General features: G+C 33.3%; 1 non-coding gene across 1 annotated transcript; it reads right to left on the reverse strand.

Annotated features, from left to right (window-relative positions):
* Window positions 1–20,275: 20,275 nt before the first annotated feature.
* Window positions 20,276–20,377, reverse strand: LOC120215594. The gene has a single exon (XR_005524972.1). It is a non-coding gene; the product is annotated as a small nucleolar RNA R71 (small nucleolar RNA).
* Between the last annotated feature and the right edge of the window lie 251 nt (window positions 20,378–20,628).

Consider the following 20,628-nt stretch of genomic DNA (forward strand, 5'->3'; position numbering starts at 1 on the left):
GATTATATGTCATCTTGTTAGTTAAATATGGAAAATACGAATGATATTTAAATTTTGATTATTATTTAGTTATACTAATTTGATTAGTTTTCTGTTTCAGATTGCTAACCGTGTTTTAGGTTAATTATACTGGGATCAAGGCAAAGGATTGTAAGTTTCCCCTTACACATTACAACTGTTTGAGATAGTTAGAGCCTTCTAACTGTGCTATATCCCATTAGGTAATGGTAAACGCTACGCTTACGTGAGAAAAATTATTTTTCTCCACATGGGCTTTTGTTGAAAACATTTTGATATTTGGATATAAAAATTAAGTTAAATGGATTTTAAGATTTTCCAAAAGCTTTTCTGAGTATATTCGATATAATTATTCGAATATCAAAATATTACTCCAAATCTTTCAAATGTCATTTTTAATCCTTACTCAAGTGTAAAATTAAGTTTTAATCTTAAAATAATTTCAAAACAATTTTACAAAGTATTTCGAACCGTTTCAAAGACGAAATTTCAGATTGCTCAGAGGGAACTGATTCCCCCCAAGGGGGTACCGATTCCCCCCTGAATGGTTTGGCTCTGAGAAAAACAGAATGCTCGGAGGGAACCGACTCCCCCCAAGAGGGTACCGATTCCCCCTATTTAACGGTCGAAATATTTGAATTTTACACTTAGGGAACCGATTCCCCATGCAGGGGTACCGATTCCCCCCATGCTCCAAACTATTTTATTAATTGATTTCACACTAAAACGGCTCTATTGACTCTACTAATCATCCCCAACATTCAGAATCAATTGAAGGAGTATTTAAACAAGCTTAGAAACCATTGATCGAAAACAAGAAACAACAATCATCAAGAATTGAGAGAGAATCAAAGAGAAAGCATCAAACTCATTGTTTGAGCACTTCAAGCCTATTTTTCATTCAATATTCATTGTGCTTTCAAGAACACCATTTGTGCTATATTGTATTTATCCTTGATTGTTCTTTCTTTGTTCTATAATTGTGTAAACAATCTACCTTGTGAGGTTTTCCTTGTAAGTTTGCAAATTTGTGTATTTCTCTTTGAAAAAGAGTGTGCTCAAGAATTTGAGGTATAATTATTGAGGGAGTTGTAAGGTTACTCTTTGTCATCAAAAGAAAGAACAAATTAGTGAATTTGTTGGAAAATCCTTAGTGTGGATAACTAAGGCAGTGGATGTAGACTTTGATTGAGAAAGTCGAACCACTCTAAATCGTTGTGCAAATATTTTCAATTTTCTGCAAAAGCTTCCACCAAAATTTTTATTACCTATTCACCCCCTTCTTGGCCAATTCCATCGATTTGATTAACTCAACAATTGGTATCAGAGCTTGACTCATTTGAAGGTTTAACCACCTCTTGAGTAGATCCGGGAAGAGTTAAATTGATAAAGATGGCGTCCACATTCGGTTCATTCTCCATGGAAGAATCCAGACCAATTGACGTGCCTTCACACTTCAATGGAACAAATTATCGTCGTTGGAATAAGCTTATGATGATATTTATCCAAGCATTTGATATGGAAGCTTGGATGATGATCAAGAAATGATATTCTTCTCCTACAAAGAAGGCAAATAAGTGGAGTGATCAAGAACGGAAGAAAGCTCAAGAAAATACAAAAGCTATGCACATATTGTGTTGTGCAATTGATCCTAATGTATATAAAGGAGTTTCTTCTTGTTCAAATGCCAAGGAGATGTGGGATAAGCTTGAGGAGATCTATAGAGACAAGAAAAAAGAAGAACCAGTAAATGTGATGTCTCTATTAGCTCTCACAGAGCCAAAGGTATCTTCTAACTCAAATAGACTAAATTCAAAATCTTTTAATGAGTAACAAGATGCTTATGATGAATTATTTTCGGAGTTTGAGACCATGAAATCCAAATACAATAAATTGATTTCTAAATTTATTGCTAAAAATGATCTTCTTTTGAAAGCTAAAACAGACTTGGAAAATCAAAATGAAATATTGAGAAAGGAGTTAAAGCTTTCAAAAATAAAATCTGAAAACTTTGAAAAAGAAATTTCAAATTAAACAAAATTCTAGAAACGAAAATGGATTTGAAAATCAAAATGAAATCTTGAAGAACGATTTAGAGCTTTCAAAAATGAAATTTGAAAGTACTGAAAAAGAAAATTTCGATTTGAAAGTTAAGCTTGAATGTTTAACAAAAGAAAAATATATCATTTTAAATAATTCATCTAGTTCAATAATGACAATATGTTCACATTGTCATTATCATGGTCATAAGGAACATACTTGTCCTTTAAAGAAAGGAAGATGATTTAAAATTAGACAAGTATGGGTTCCAAAAGGAACAAGAGGCATTGAAACTAATGTTCAAGGATCCAAAGCAATTTGGATACCAAAATCTACTTAAATGTCTCTTGTAGGTGTGTGGGAGCAATGGTGATGAAGATGATGATATTCAAGATGCTCTAGCCATACATGGAAAAGGAATGTGTTACCTCTAAACTTAATGTTTTTATTTTATTTGGTTGCTCATTTAGTTTATGCATGCATGAGGTTTTAAATGTTGAATAATTTAAATGATTGTTTATCTCATGTATGTTGAAAAATATTGTATGGTGAACATAGTAATTTTTGGTAATGTTTTATAAACTCTAGTTCATCATATTAATTTTTGGTCAAAATTGTTTTTGATATATCTTTAACAAATGATATCGATTATTTTTTCAAGAACTTTTGTTTTTGAAAAATTTTGACTTAAATTTTCTTAATGTTTATGCATTTTTTTAGTTTTTAATCCATAACATTTTCAAAAACTTTAGCATGTGCTTTTAATCTTGATAATCAACATTGCATAATGTTTTGTTTGGTAATGTTTTATAAACTCTAGTTCATCATATTAATTTTTGGTCAAAATTGTTTTTGATATATCTTTAACAAATGATATCGATTATTTTTTCAAGAACTTTTGTTTTTGAAAAATTTTGACCTTAAATTTTTCTTAATGTTTATGCATTTTTTTAGTTTTAATCCATAACATTTTCAAAAACTTTATGCATGTGCTTTTAATCTTGATAATCAACATTGCATAATGTTTTGAATGTGAATGGGTTAAAGCATAATCTTTTGAGTATTAGTTAATTATGTGATAAGGGATTCAATGTCATGTTTGAAACTAATGGTTGTAAAGTCATTGACATTGCATCTAATCGGATTATGCTTGTTGGTCATAGAATAGGAAACATTTACATGGTGCATTTAGACTCTATAGAAATAACTAATTTATGCCTAGTTACTAAGGATGAGCATGATAGTTGGTTATGGCATAGGAGACTAGGACATGCTAGTATGAGTGTTTTGCAACGGTTAATTCAAGGAGAATTTTTTCGAGGGCTGCCTAAACTAAAATTTGATAATGATAAAAATCTGTGATGCTTGTGCTAAAGGAAAACAAAAGTGAATTTATTTTAAATCCATTAATGATGTATCAACTAGTAGAGTATTACAATTGATCCATTTAGATCTTTTTGGGCCATCTAGAACTACTAGCTTGGGTGGAAAACAATATGCATTTGTCTTGGTAGATGACTATTTTAGATTTACTTGGGTTCTATTCTTAAATACTAAAGATGAAGCATTAGAAAAATTCATCACGTTTTCAAAAGTAATCCAAAATGAAAAAGGTTACTCTATAACTAGTGTTAGGAGTGATCATGGAACTGAATTTGAAAATCATGGATTTACTGAATTTTGTAATTCTAATGGTATTCGCCATAATATTTCAGCACCTAGAACCCCTCAACAAAAAGGAGTTGTTGGGAGGAAAAATTAAACTTTAGAAGAAATGGCTAGAACCATGCTTTGTGAAAACAATTTGCCAAAATATTTTTGGACGAAAGCCACAAATACCATTTGTTATGTTATTAATCGAGTAATGATTAGGCCTATTTTGAAGAAAAATCCATATGAACTTTTTTAAAATAAAAAGCCTAACATTAGCTATTTTTATCCTTTTGGACGTAAATGTTTTGTTTTAAACAACGGTAAAGACAATCTTGGCAAATTTGATGCTAAAAGTGATGCAGGAATTTTTTTGGGTTATTCCTTAAATTCTAAAGCTTATCGAGTATTTAATAAAATAACTTTAGTTGTAGAAGAGTCTATACATGTTGTTTTTTATGATAATCTCCTTCCGAGGAAGGATTCTTGTGTGAATGATGATGTAGGGATTATAAATATAAATGACGTTGGACATGACGTTGTAGAACTATCATCAAAGGAAGACACGAAAGATGAGGAAACTCATGATCCTCTCGAGAATCCAACCATTGAAGAAAGGGAAGTATCTTATCCAAGAGAGTATAACTATGTCAAGGATGGTGAAATTATAGGTGATCTATGCAAAGGGGTAACAACTCGATCTTCTCTTAGAAATATTTGTAATTATGTTGCATTTATCTCATGCATAGAGCCTAAGAATATTAAAGAAGCATTAAATGATGAACATTGGATTATGGCTATGCAAGAAGAGTTAAATTAATTTGATAGAAATAAAGTATGGACATTAGTTGAAAGGCCTAGCTAGGATGGAAGCAATTAGAATGTTATTAGCATTTGCATGCTTTCATGAATTTAAATTATATCAAATGGATGTTAAAAGTGCATTTTTGGTTTAAACAAGCTCCTATTTTATTGATATGAATAAGTTTATGTGGAACAACCTCCTGGTTTTGAAGATTTAAAATTTCCAAATCATGTTCTTAAATTGACAAAAGCACTTTATGGTTTAAACAAGCTCCTAGAGCTTGATATGAAAGATTGTCAAACTTTTTAATTGAAAAAGGATTTTCAAAAGGGAAGGTTGACACTACATTGTTTTTAAAGCATAAAGGAAAAAATTTATTAGTAGTTCAAATTTATGTTGATGATATAATATTTGGTTCTACTAATGATGTTCTTTGCCAAGAATTTTCTAAGCTAATGCAAAGTGAATTCAAGATGAGCATGATGGGGGAGCTCTCATTTTTCTTGGGACTCCAAATCAAGCAAAGAAAAGATTAAATCTTCATCAATCAAGCTAAATACGTCAAAGATATGCTCAAGAAGTTTGGACTGGAAAATGGGAAACATCATGACACTCCAATGAGCTCATCAACAAATCTTGACATAGATGAAGGAGGTAAATGTGTGGATGTTAAATTATATAGGTTAATGATTGGCTCTTTGCTTTATCTAACTGTAAGAAGACCGGACATTATGTTTAGTGTTTGCTTATGTGCTAGATTTCAATCATGCCCTAAGGAATCACATTTACTAGCTGTTAAGAGAATCTTTAGATACCTTAAGGACACTCTTAGTTTAGGACTTTGGTATCCTAGAGACTTTAGCTTTAGCTTGCAAGCCTTTTCTGATGCGGATTATGGAGGATGCAAATTAGATAGGAAAACCACCTCCGGTACTTGCCAATTCCTTGGAAATATGTTAATTTCTTGGTTTTCAAAGAAACAAAATTTTGTTGCATTATCTACCACTGAAGCGGAATACATTTCAGCTGGTAGTTGTTGTACACAAGTTTTATGGATGAAACAACAACTTTTTGATTATGAAATTGAAGTAGGTACCATTCCTATCAAGTGTGAAAATACTAGTGCTATTTGTCTCTCTAAAAATCCCATCCAACACTCTAGAACTAAGCATATTGAAATAAGACATCACTTCATTAGAGACTATGTCACTAAGGAAGATGTAGTTCTAGAATTTGTTGATACTTTGCATCAATTAGCGGCTATCTTTACAAAGCCTTTAGACAAGGAACGTTTTTGGACACTTAGGAGAGAATTAGGTTTAACTCACCTATCTTCACTTAATGTTTAAAATAATTTTAGCTCTTTTAAGAATAAATAAAAAATACTTGTAATATTTTTTATTGCATTCTTTGCTTTTAGTTAGGGGGAGTTTATGATTCTTGGTGAAAATTAACTTTATGTACAAATATAGTTTAAGTTTTAATTTGATTGATTGAACATGATTAATTTTCAATATATGAGTTTCCAATACAACTAGAGAAAATTAATTTAGCATTTTGAGTGTTTAAAATCAGATTTTAGCATTTTTGGTGCAGAGGGAATCGATACCCTCCTTGAAGGGGAGCCGATCCCCCCTTTGAAGGGGAACCGATTCCCCCTTTGAAGGGGAACCGATTCCCCCCCCACAGGGGAATCGATACCCCCCTGAGGGTTCTGGATATAACACGTCCAGAGCACCCAGAGCACTCTTTTCTCTCAAAACCTGTTCTACTCCTTCTTGATGCCATTCACTCTCTATATCTCCCAAATCTCCACTTTGCTTCAAAACAACGATTTTAATCTAAATTACTTCAAATATCATCTCATAAACCCGTTGGAATCATCAAAATCGTGCAAACTTCATCCAATCTCACTCTAATCCAAAATTCTTCAAGGTTATTCTTTCCATTCCAATTACCTTAAATCATGTCTCACAAACGTTCTAGACCTTCTAGCCAACCTCCAAACTCACCTCCAAACCCTCCACCTATCCAAAAAATTCCTATTCCTGATCCCGATGATCCAAACATGACCATTCGCAATTCTTGCTTCAATGAACCCGGTCGTAGATAAAAATCTCTATTTTAGGTTTTGTCAAAACTTTGAGTCCTACAAAATCCAGGAAGAACGCATCCCATCTATTCAAGCCATGTTAGACATCAATTTTTGACATCTTCCTACTCTTCAAGAGTGGAAATTTGACAAACTTTTTGAGCTTGAACCAATAGTATACCATCAAGTCGTTCGTATCTTCTACTCTAATGTCGTTTGCATTTAAAACCTGGAGAAAACCTTAACCATAGGAATTCGATCCTATCTTCTAGGATGATTCATTCATCTTGACCCAGAATACATAACCAAAGCATTAGGATTAGATAATGACGGGTTAGACAATGAAAAATTAACGGTAGGATCTCAGTATAAACGAAGGGATAGTACGAGTGTGTTAGATCTTCACGACCATTTTCTTTATCTTATGATCTTTTGGTGGTTTCGACCATCCGGAGGCCATTACTCTACTCTCCGAGCCATGGATTTATTTTGGCTACATTATGTCCAAAATAATCTTAAAATCAACCTTCCACAGATTATCTTTGCTGAACTTGTCGAAATCGTAAATCTTGTTCCTAATAAGAAACTTTGTTCATCTTTAGTTTATGGTTGTATTCTTAGTAATCTGTTTAAGAAGGTTGGGCTTAGAGTTGGTCTTGATGCTTCTTTTTCCCTCAAAAATCAAATCAAACTATTTTCTTTAACCAAATCGGGATGAAAGATCAATGAAGAAACTGATATTTGGGTTCGTACTCATGAACAACCTCTGGAAGCCGACGACTCCGACGATGAGCAAGAACAGCACGAGGAACAAGCACAACCAGAGGAACAAGTACAACAAGAAGATCAAATGCCTCCATACTTCCGATCATTTATGGAGAAAATTGATTTGAGGCTTGCATCCATCGATCCAAATCTGACTGCTACCACCGAAACAATGAATCGTCGTTTCGACAGATTAGATGAAAGGGTCGATGCACTTTCACGTGATGTGACCAACATTTGGTCACATTTATCTCCTCCTGATGCACCGATGGACGATTAGGCCCTGTTTCTTGCTTAGCATTATTGGATCAAAACTTCAAACTTATTGTTTTCAACATTTTGAATGACTTTGAATTGTTTTTACTTTAATTGTTGGATGTTTGAATTTGGTTGAAGGATTATGGATGTTTGAACTTATATTTCTATATATTTGGTTTGGTTAAATTTATTCATTATTGCATCATTTACATTATGTTAGATATATGACCAATTTTGCCATGTCATATTGTTTATGAATATTGATTATGAAACTAATGGCTAACCTTTCTCTTGATTGTGATCTTAGCATCTTAAGCTATATTTATAATCAATTGACTAAATGATTTCAAAAACTTGTTTAAAATCTTTTAAAAGTCTTTTTGATTTAACAAAAAGGGGGAGAAATGTTAAAGTGTTTTTAAAGGGGAGAAGTGTTAGAGTAAGGGGGAGTAATTTCAAAACTTGATTTCAAAATCTTAAAATTACTAAAATGTTTTGTTATATCAAAAAGGGGGAGATTGTTGAAAACATTTTGATATTTCGATATAACAAATTAAGTTAAATAAATTTTAAGATTTTCCAAAATATTTTTTGAGTATATTCGATATAATTATTCGAATATCAAAATATTACTCCAAATCTTTCAAATGTCATTTTTAATCCTTACTCAAGTGTAAAATTAAGTTTTAATCTTAAAAAATTTCAAAACAATTTTACAAAGTATTTCGAATCGTTTCAAAGCTAAAATTCCATATTACTCAGAGGGAACCGATTCCCCCCAAGGGGTACCGATTCCCCCTGAATTGTTTGGCTACGTGAAAAACAGAATGCTCGGAGGAAACCGATTCCCCCCCAAGGGGGTACTGATTCCCCCCTGTTTAACAGTCGAAATATTTGAATTTTACACTTAGGGAATCGATTCCCCATGAAGGGGTATCGATTCCCCCCCATGCTCCAAACTGTTTTATTAATTGATTTCACACTAAAACGGCTCTATTGACTCCACTAAGCATCCCCAACGTTCAGAATTAATTGAAGAAGTATTTAAACAAGCTTAGAAGCCATTGATCAAAAACAAGAAACAACAATTATCAAGAATTGAGAGAGAATCAAAGAGAAAGCATCAAACTCATTGTTTGAGCACTTCAAGCCTATTTTTCATTCAATATTCATTGTGCTTTCAAGAACACCATTTGTGCCCTATTGTATTTATCCTTGAGTGTTCTTTCTTTGTTATATAATTGTGCAAACAATCTACCTTGTGAGGTTTTCCTTGTAAGTTTGCAAATTTGTGTATTTCTCTTTGAAAAAGAGTGTTCTCAAGAATTTGAGGTATAATTCTTGAGGGAGTTGTAAGCTTATTCTTTGTCCTCAAAAGAAATAACAAATTAGTGAATTTGTTGGAAAATCCTTAGTGTGAATAGCTAAGGCAGTGGACGTTGACTTTGGTTGAGAAAGTCGAACCACTCTAAATCGTTGTGCAAATATTTTCAATTTTCTGCAAAAGCTTCCACCAAAATTTTTATTGCCAATTCACCCACTCTTGGCCAATTCCATCGATCGATTAACTCAACAGCTTGAGCAAGTAACATCTAGGATACATATGCCTCATGTTTACAAGTGAAACATTGAGTTTCATTTCATGGACATGGGGAAATGAATCCTCTCGAATTGAACTCAATCTGTTTAAACCTGTAATGGGTGAGGATCGAGGGTCTGACAAGATCAAGGGGGCACCAACAAAGGACAATTCAAGTACACTGTTAGTAGTACCGAATTTCTATCCATTTATACTGAATTTCTGTATGTAGGGGAAATTCATTCTAATATTTTCCTCAAATTTAGTTATTTGTTTTGCAAGAAGCGAGAGAACTAGATATCATGTGGTTAAGTTCATTCTTTCACGAGAATTAGAAACCATGCTGTATAGGACCTTTTTCTTTCCTTTCATTAATTGATAATAACCGTGCTTTTTATCTTATTTTTATCTGTCTTTTATTAAATATGCATATTAATTTATTATGTTATATGTACGAACTTGTGTTTTATGTTTATTTTCTTTTTTGCGTACATGCATTTGCATTGTACAGTTGGCATTTCCATTTTTCATTTTTCATTTACATATTTTGAATCTTTACATTCGTATTCATATGTCATACATTGCATATCATATTAACATACGACAATCATGAAAACATGGGAGTAATATGCGAAGGATTTTATGACAGAAGTTTTAAAAGCAAATTCAAGTTATTCGAGGCAGGTCTCTAGAAAGGTTAAAGCAATGAATGAAATATTAACACTAGTTAGTAGGATTGAAAGAATCCAGGAGCAACTCATAAAGACCCAACAAGAGATGATCGATCAAGCAACTTGTAAAGATCCAACACGAGTCAACGAACATAATGTGCCTCAAATATAATATCTTTCTAAACAATTTTCCAATTGTACGATCCTTGCTAAACAATTTTCATCCTTCCCTTGTAGTTCCTTTATCCGATCTAAAAGTGTTGGCATTATCCTTAATTCAGCCAACAATGTGCCATTTTCCTTTAAATATAAACACGTATCTAAATCTCGTAAATCTGCGAAAGTCTTTCAGGTAAGTGCTTTAGCTACAACATTAACCTTCCCTGGATGGTAGTCGATGACCACATCGTTGTCCTTTAAAAGTTCTATCCATCTTCTCTATCTCAAGTTCAACTCTTTTTGACTAAACATATACTTTAAACTTTTGTGATCCATATAAATGTAGAACTGCTTACCATACAAGTAGTGACGCAAAATCTTTAGAGCAAACACAACTGCTGCTAACTGAAGATAACGTGTCAGATAATTCCTTTCACGTGTCTTTAACTGCCTGGAAGCATAAGCCATAACCTTTCCTTTTTGCATAAGTACACAACCTAAGCCATTATGAGATGCATAACTATACACCATATCTTTAACAGATTCTGGTTGTACTAACACTAGGGCTTCCGTTAAAATCTTCTTTAATGTTTCGAAGCTCTCTTGGCATTTCTCTGTCCAACAAATGGAACATCCCTCCTTAAAAGCTTAGTCAATGAAGAGGAAATCATCGAAAAGTTCTTCATGAACCTTAGAAAGTAACCAACAAGTCATAAAAAACTTTGAACCTCTGCAACATTCTTTGGAGGTTTCCACTCCATTACAACCTAAATTTTCTTGGGATCTACCCTTATGCCTTCTTCCGAAACCACATGGCCAAGAAAATCAACTTCTGATAACCAAAATTTGTACTTTGACATCTTGGCACATAACTTTTTATTTTTTAGAATATCGAGAATAGTACGAAGATGAGCATCATGATCTTCCTTTGTCTTCCAGTATATCAAAATGTCATCAATGAAAACCACCACAAACTGATCCAAATAAGGCTAAAATACTCGGTTTATCAGGTCCATAAATGCTGCATGAGCATTTTTCAAACAAATTACGGTATCACTACAAACTCAAAATGATCATACTGAGTTCTGAACGTTATTTTAGAAATGTCTTACTCTTTAATCCTTAACTAGTGATATCTTGATCGAATATCAATCTTAGAGAAAATTGTTTCTCCCTTTAGTTGATCAAATAAATCATCAATCCTCGAAAGATGATACTTGTTCTTGATGGTCACTTTGTTTAACTGTCGATAATCTATGCATAATCACATGGATCCGTCTTTCTTTTCATAAACAACACTGATGCACCCCAAGGTGAAACACTCGGTCTAATGAATCTTTGATCTACAAAATCTTGTAATTGAGACTTTAATTCCCTTAATTTAGTTGGGTCCATCCAATAAAGAGCCATCGAAATAGGCGATGTACTTGGAAATACATCAATACCAAACTCCTCCTCTTGATTTGGAGGTAATCTAGGTAGCTGGAAACAACTCAGGATACTCACGAAGAATTCGAATGTCTTCAAACTTAACCTCGGCAGCTCGTGTATCCACAACATGTGCTAAGAATGGTTGACATCCTTGCAGAAACAATTTATTGGCAGAAATAGCCGACACCACATTTGATAGGAGATTTATCCTTTCCCCGACAAATATTATCTCAGAACCTTTTGCATCCTTTAAAAACAATCTCTTAATACGAAAATCTACCCAACCATAGTAGAGAGATAACCAATCCATGCCCAAGATTATTCCAAACTTCTCAAAAGGTAATTCCAACTAATTTACAGGAAATTATACCCTATGAATCTTTATCGGACAATTCTTACATATCCGACTATTCCTCGCACTATGGCCCAAATGATTGATTGTCACAATATCACTAGAAGTAGGTTCTGATGGAATTCTCATATCTCTAACCATCTTTGCACTAATATATGAGTAAGTAGAACCAGGATCTACCAACACAAAAACATGTTCATCAAAGAGATAAAAGGTACCTCCTATAATCTCAGGAGCATCCCGATTATCATTAGTTTTGATATGATAAATTTGAGATGTATTCTTGCCTTCACGATTGGATGTAGCCTAGACGTTCATGGTTTGCCTCCTTTTCTAGCTCAGTCTTTTTGGGGTTTTACTACTGATTGGTCTGGGTAAAGCTCTTAACAATTCCTTTTATAATGACTAGCTTGCTCACAGTTGTAGCATTTCCTTCAACGAACCATCATTGATCAGGACATCTCTTTCCACAGAACTTACATTATGAAATAGGACGGAATCCCGAACCTTGAGTACCTGCTAAAGCTTTCTCGGTCTGCTTAGACTTCCCTCTAGAAAATCCCTTTTTTCCTATAGATGCTGAGGAGCCATAACTTTTCTGTTGTTGTCCCTTGTTGCATTTGGAAGATTGTGCAGATAAGGAGTTTCCAAACCTTTTGCTCAACAGAGTCTTTTTCGCTTTCGAATCTTCTAAGTCAACTTTTTCCATAGCTTTAGCCTTGTTTATCGTTTCTTGAAAAACAATAAAATAATAAGAAACTAAAATCCTTTTATATTGAGGATCTAACCCAACAATAAACCTGTTAATTCTGGCTTTCTCAATCGGAAGGAACTTCGATGTAAATTGACTCAGCTGTGGAACTGACATTCATAGTTGTAGATTTTCCTTCCAGAATGATCCAAATTAAGAAATTGTTGCATCATCTCATTGATGAACACGTCCCCAATGTACTTTTCCTTGAATTCCCTCAGAAAGAATTTCCAAGTAATCTGTTATGGAGAGATTCGTGCAGTGACTGTATTCCACCAAATACTGGCTTAATCCATCAACAAGGACACAACCCCTTCTAGCTTTCCTTGATCATCACAAGGAATCATGTTTAACATGTTTTTAACATCATTCAACCATTAATTTGTAGCCTTCAGATCAAAATCTGTATCACCTCAAAATTCAGGTGCTCTCATTTTCCTCAGTTCTTTCGAAACTGGCACAGCAGCTCAGCGATTGATGATATTATTTAATGCCTGAAGAAACATTCCTCGATCTTGCATAGGCATATCGTGCTAGTTCAGATTAGGCGGCTCTACAATATACTGAGTAAGAGGTGTGTAGACACTCAATACTACAAACAGTACCCCAAGCCCAATACATGTTATCCAGGAGACCCAATGGTGGAAGCCCAAAATATATTAGGGTTACATCATGTTCTAATGTAGCCACTCAATCTCCACCATTCGATCGAGTTGAAGATCAATGGTCAAGATCTCCTAAAAAATAGGGTTTTAACCCTAAATGTGTGAAGTTGTTACTGCCACCAGCAAGGATCAGCCACCAAGATGTGTGATACATACACCAAACCGTTTGTCTCTCTAGTCGTGTGAGTAGTCACCGAAGACTCCTCGATCCAATGTCATCATCAAATCTGGCCAAACAGTACAAAAATCACTCAAATCAATCAAAAATATTACCAAACCCGAAAACCCTATTAAAAAATAAGATAAATCCCAAAGAATTGGGGATATCATCTACCTTAACTAGGGGAAATCATTCCCTCCAAAAGATAAACTTATATTCAGAGGGCATTCGAACCAAACATGGAGATTTTTTTGAACCAAAGAAAAAAGCTTTGGAACCCAAAAAATGGAGAATAGTAAAAAAATAATAAAAATAACAAAAAAAGGAAGAAACCCTAAAAAGCTCACCTTTTTACTTAATCATCGTCGTCGTCGTGTGCTCATCGGAGTCAAGGAGGCTCCTAGGTCTTCAAAGTTGATTTCTTTACCTTTGGTTGTTTACTTTGGACGTTTTGGTGAGAGTTCAAGGGGTAACCTTTTAGGTTTTAGGGTTTTAGGGTTTATTATGGGTTCATATGAGTCTTTAAGTGGTTTTTCTCTTCATTTTGGCCATCGATTTACGGCGGTCGGAAGGTGACAGTTTCTCTCCCTCGATGGGGAGAGGAGAAGAGTAGAGAGCTTTTGGTTCACTCTCTCTCCCTTAGAAAATAGAAATGAGGAAAAAGAGGGGAGATGGTCAGGTGTAGGCCTTGCTTTTATCCATATATATGGCGTATAAAACGACGACGTCCTGGGGGTAAATGCACATTTTTACGTTTGGGTAAATTATGTTCTGGGGCCTTCGGGCTTTGTAAACTTTTATTTTAGCCATTATATGTAAATGAATTATTTCATATTTCAAGACCCATAGTTATTAAACTTGTATTTTGGTCACCTTTCTGTTTATCTTATATTTTACTAATATTAGACATTACCCATTTCATTTTTCAAATTTTCATTTTAACCACAATCTTTGTTTTAGGTTGAATATTGAATCGTGCCTGTAGGTTTTCACTTTATTCCATTTTATTCATTTACTCTATTATGTGAAAAATGGTAATTTATGTTTCAGGTCCTTAAGGCTAGCCTTGCATACAATTTTAATCACTGTTTAGATTCGATTTAATTTATTTGCATATTAGACCATGTTATCAATTATGTTTGATTTAGACCTCGTTTTAAGTTACTTGTTGGTTGTTTTGAACCCTGTAATATTTTTTCTTTATATGATCTTTATTTTATTATGGTATGTTACTATACTACATATATGTATGTATTTATTTAATAGTTATTTTAATATTATCGTAAGCTTTGATTAGTTTATGATTTAGTCGATAAGTTTACAAAGTGATTCAATTTGCTTAATATTAATGGCCTACATTTTTATATGCTCGAAGCTATTTTCGAGAACCTTATCATAGAATGGGCGCAAAAAGTTCTATTTTATATAAGAAGTGTGTTTCAAAACGCCATTCAAACGTAATGAGATCTCAAAATAAATCGATTATATTTTATGAAAGTAATGTTATTTATTTGTTTCTCTAATTCTAATTTCCACATTTAAAATGCATGTTTCTTTGAATAGTAAGTTATTTTATGCAATAACTAATATTCAATTTATATTCGGTTTGCACTTTTGATAATGTTGGGAGGGGAATGTTTCTCATATAAAGAAGAAATAAATGAAATAGTCTTCCTATTAGAGGATGTGCAAACCTCATGATTTCTTCTCAAATTAAGGAATGTCCCTAACAAATAATTCAAAAAAAATAATCAATGTCTCAATAAATGGATCAAAATTTAATTTTCGATTCGAATTTCAATTTCCACATTTACGACAACGTGTAAGCGACTAAGTACCAATATTGGGCACTGTGGTGGTGTTTATCCTTCTCCACGTCGATTCTCGAATCCCTAAAAATAAATTTTTGGTAAAACATACCAGTTTTTGTCTTTAAAATGATATTTTCTAAAGTAAGACATTTTTATGTATTCAATCTACCTAACCCAAAGGTTGATGGTGACTCCAATTCGTAATAATTAATTCAAAATCCCAATTTTCTTTAACTAAGTCATAATTATTTTTAAAAATATAAATAAAAAAGTTTTCAAAAATGGTTATGACAACTTGATGACTCTGCTGGGGACACTTTAGAGAGTCAGGCTGTAAGTCACTTATACATTATCGTAATGGTAGAAATTATGAGTTTGAGCCTATAATTAACTTATGATACATTTAATGAAATTCTTTTAATTTTTTTATCATACTAACGTTTTAATCTATGTTTTCAGCTTTGTCAAGGTTTCTATAAAGAGTTTTTTCTTCCTTTTTGGGTCAAAGGTTTGTATGTTTCTCCTCACACACATCACATGCATTCACATGACATGGACTCTATACTCAAGCTTCTTCCCAAGTAAGTAGGGTGAATGCTTTACTCTCGTAAGAATTTATTCTTAATATGAGCTTTTTTAAATAACCTCTGGGGTACACATACCTTATATATTCGTATGGATTTATTCCTTGTATGGGTATAAGGAAGTGAATTCCCTCAAATTGAACTCGATATATTTATACCTGTAATGGGTTAGGATTGAGGGTTTGGTAGCCCAAGGGGGCACTAGCAAAAAGGACAATTCGAGTACCTTTGTCCCATTAGAGCTGAAACCATGCATGTAGTAAACTGTAGAACGGTTACCATAGGTAGAGTCATACAAAACCTATGCTCGTTAGTAGGTATCAAAATAAGCATACACGAAGGAGGAACAACTCTAAATCTTTACATTTTGCTTTAAATTAATAAAATATATTTGTTTTCGAATGAAAGCTATGAACTAGTTACCATGCAGTTAGGATCAATTTCTTGAAATAAAAGCATGTCGGGTAGAAAGTATGTCTGGGTAGGATTGCTATTTAATAAAAGCATGCTAGGGTAGATACCATGATGGGGTAGGTGTTATATTCATTTCTAAATAACACTTTTATCTGTTTCGATTATCTTACCTGAACTAACTCATTTTTCCTAATTTTTATGCCATTTTCGTCTTTTTTTACATTGCATCATTAGAACATAATGCAAAAATGTTGATCCGTAAGTGAATATTTAAGTGAGAATTTTCATAAGTAGAGAAAAAAGTTTTCAATCAAGTAGCCACATACACAGACATGCACTGATTACTAATGAGGAAGAAAATCGCTTAAAGATTGAGCACTAGAGTTAACTAATAGAACAACCTCGAAGACTCGAAAGGTAATCCCTTTATCCGAGAAGGTAAAATAATGGTAGAGATTTCACTTACAACTATTCAACCATTAATCATCAAGGCATGCCACATGATTCTAGCCCTATAGGGGAATTAACCGAGATAGTTTATAGAGCGCTTGAGGGGAATAATTTTCAACGACGAAGCTCCGAGACAAAGTATTAATCCATTTCATACCTAGCGTCTAAGCGAAAACATGTCTGTAAAATGGACTATCTTGTGATGTGAAGAATTTTTATCTCTGATGAAAATTAGTCTATGACATTTATCATTGGGATCAACACTTTTTACATATGCATTTGCATATTTACATTCCACACTGCATTTACTTAAGCGTTTTCACATGCATCATTCATAAAAATATGGAATTAATTCGTGGAGGATTCGATGATAGTTGTCCTAATCAGGTGACACCACATTAAGAATAGGATTAAGATTCGAACAATTACAGGAAGAAGTTGAAATCAGTACAGTTGGAGCCATTCAAATGGTAGTAGGGCTGAGCCTTTTAGGATGATCCGAGAAAAGAGTCAATTTGATCCAATTCTAATGACCTATGAGGAATTACTTTCAACGCTGGTTTAGAAGAATCTTGTGACTCCAGTTCAGTCCAAGCCAAAAGAGTCCCCATGTCCTGAGGGCAACAATGTTGATGCCATATACATATATCACATAGGAAGTTCAGGACACTCCATTGAGAACTGTAAGGCACTGAAACACAAGGTCCAGAATTTGATTTATTCAGGGGCATGGATATTCGAAGAATGATGGGGCATTCTGATGTGGATCGAGAAGTCATTGCATCTACCATGAAGCTTTCTTTCACTTGCATTAAGAGCATTGTTTTGTTTGAACTCTTTTTTGTTCTGTCTTTAATATTTGCTTAAATATTTTTTAAATCTTTTGATGATTGAACTTATGCTATATTCTAAGGTTGTGAACAATTGAACGAGTTATAATCTTGTAGTTCTTTGAATATTTTAATTTACAATTCTTTTAATTCTTAATGAATTATAGATTTTTAACACATAGAAAGATTAAACCTTTCTTATCTTGTCCAAAACCAAAAATAAAGCCTATCGATTATTTACCCAGAATAATTCATGGTCACTACCAAAAGACCAAATTTTGACATTACCTCTCTTAGAGACTTTGAAATATTGCCTAAATCTTTTTCGAGACACAAAAAAGTCATACCCTTACCTTTCATTGATCCAATAAAGTCACACCATCGTCTTCTTAGACGCAAAATCGACATTTTTTCTACCAAAAAATCCCAAAGGCATTGAGTACAAGATGTTCACTTAACATGAACATTCCTACAAGAAGAAACAATGTGGGACATCTCGAATCAACTTTTTGAATATGAGCCTAAGCAATTGAGACATGCTAGCAGCAAGAAGGAAAAAATGAAATTAATTTGAAATAATTCTATCATGCATTAATTACATTGTTTTCATGTGAATAAAATTAATCCTAAAAATCTATCCCCCTAGGGATACCTCTTCTACAAGGACTTTCGTATATGAAATGATGAATGACTTTCTTTTATTATCCCTTTGCTAAGAAAAATATATATATCCCTTGTTGTCCCCATTTGAGCCTGAATTATATTTTCTTCTGATTCAACCCTAACCAATGATCACCCTCCACAAAGAGGGGCAAGGTGAAGAGAATCCGCTCGCATGAGTGAAGACTATCAATCCTGATAAGACACCATATGGTGAACCAAATATGAGGTGTTCGAAGATCAAATCAAGGTGATAACACAAAGAGAAAATAAAAAGAGAAAAAAGAACAAAAGGGGAAAAGAGAGAAAACAAATCAAGTATTTCAAAAAAAGTGACTCGTCGAGCTTCAAGTCACAAGATTAAGCTAGTACAATTGGTTCAAAGATCCAGAATTAATTCACAAGAAGATCATGGAACATCAAAAGAAAATAAATTACACGTACAAGTAGATTCATATCGAGCAAGACAAGATTTAAGACAACATAACGAATTAATACTTGGTTTGATAACGCTTAAACATTTGTTTGGGTTTATTTATCCCTTTATTTCATAACCATGAACCATGACATACATTGCGGGCCTAAAATTTCCCTTATAATCATTCATGGATTTCTAGCCTATAAATTGGAGGGATTGTTGAGCCAAATGACTATTCCATTGTTCACCTCCAAAAAATATCTTCTTCACGTTTTATCTTTATCAAGCAATGGTAGCCTAAGTCCCTCACCAGAACAAGTAGCATCGACAGTCAAAGATATCATTGTTCTAAGCTTGCAATTTGCTAAAGATAGGGGAATAACAAGTAACATTGAGATATTATAAACTTGTGGATTATATTTGGTTTTTATGTTTTTATTTTGAATTATGTTTGAATTCTATGATCATGTGCTACTACTCTTTAAAGTTACTATTAGAAATATTAGTAACTTCAAGCATAATTTATTGATGATATTTTAGAAATATATATTGTTAATATTTCTTGTACTTTCGTCAACATTGGTTTTACTTAGAAGTATTTTTTTATGTTGAGAAGTATGTTCCCATTTGTTTAGCTTTGTTAGTAGTTTGATTACCCTAATTAATGAAGATTATTTTTTGTTAATAAAATGTTTTTAATCATTGCTAGACACATGACAATAGGATTCATTGTAGGATCGTCTTAAAAGTTGACACTTATTATCTTAATCTATTTGATAATTGACTTAATGCTTTCCAGAATATTGTAGCACTGCCTTGTCTTTGATATTCTAATTTTTATAGTTTTCTACCTTGTCTCTTAAGTACCAACATCTTTTTAATTGATAGTCTAACTATAGTGGAAATGCTTGCTCCCTATGGGATTTGACACTCGTAGCTATCAAAAGCTACCACTTTTATTACTTGATATGATACGTGCACTTGCGTTGAATGCTATAGCATTATCCTAACATCAAGTTTTAGACATCATTTTCGGGGAGCATCAATTTTGTTTTAGAGTTAGTTTTATTATTTACTTATTTATTTTTTTTCTTTTTGTAGGTACTTTTTATCTTGATTAGTTTTGTTGGTTTATGTTTCGTGGTAACAACGAGCTAGAGTCTTTTGATTCATAAATAGAAAGAACATTCTATCACCATCGAAGAGAATCTGCTAGACATCAAGAAAACATGAACATTGGAAATGATAACAATACTCTACCTCCGCAACAACATGCAGATGATGATGAATTGTCGTCTGGTAATGAAGTTGGACAATAAAAATTTGACAACATGGATGATCATAATCGGCCTATTCGAGAGCACGTGATGACAACACTCTATGATTTACATCCTGGCATTGTACGACCGATAATACATGCTTCCAATTTTGAGTTGAAACAGGTAATGTTTTAGATGTTGTAGTTCATGTGGCAATATAGTGGGTCATTCATCAAAGATCCTTGAGCACATCTTCGAGTATTTATGGAAGTTTGTAATTCATTTGTTCAATAATGAGTTCCTAAAGAAGCATTAAAGTTGAAGTTGTTCCCTTATTCACTGTGGAAAAAAGCTAGAGCTGGGTTGACATTGCTACCACATGGTGCTATAATATCCTAGAACAAGCTAGTATAAAAATTTCTACTGTGATTCAATCCACCAAATATGAATGCAAAGCTACGAAATAACTTGACATCTTTCAAACAACTAGAAGATGAAAGTTTGTACGAGGCTTGGGAACATTTTAAGAACTTGTTGAGAAAGTGTCGAATGCATGGATTCCCATATTGGACGCAAATTAAAATGTTCTATAATGGGTTGAACATGCACATTCGAATAGTGGTTGATGCTTCAAAAAAAATAGAGCATTTCTGGACAAGACATATAATGAGGCATATGATATTTTGGAAAAAATATCAAGCAATTACTATAAATACCCCAACACGAGGATTATGTTTGGTAGAAGTAATGCTGCAACGATAGATTCTTAAGCTTTCAATTATATGGCTTCCTAGATCTCAGTATTG

The sequence above is a fragment of the Hibiscus syriacus genome, unplaced genomic scaffold (genome assembly GCF_006381635.1).
Source record: "Hibiscus syriacus cultivar Baekdansim isolate YM2019G1 unplaced genomic scaffold, ASM638163v2 tig00110123_pilon, whole genome shotgun sequence".
NCBI lineage: Eukaryota > Viridiplantae > Streptophyta > Magnoliopsida > Malvales > Malvaceae > Hibiscus > Hibiscus syriacus.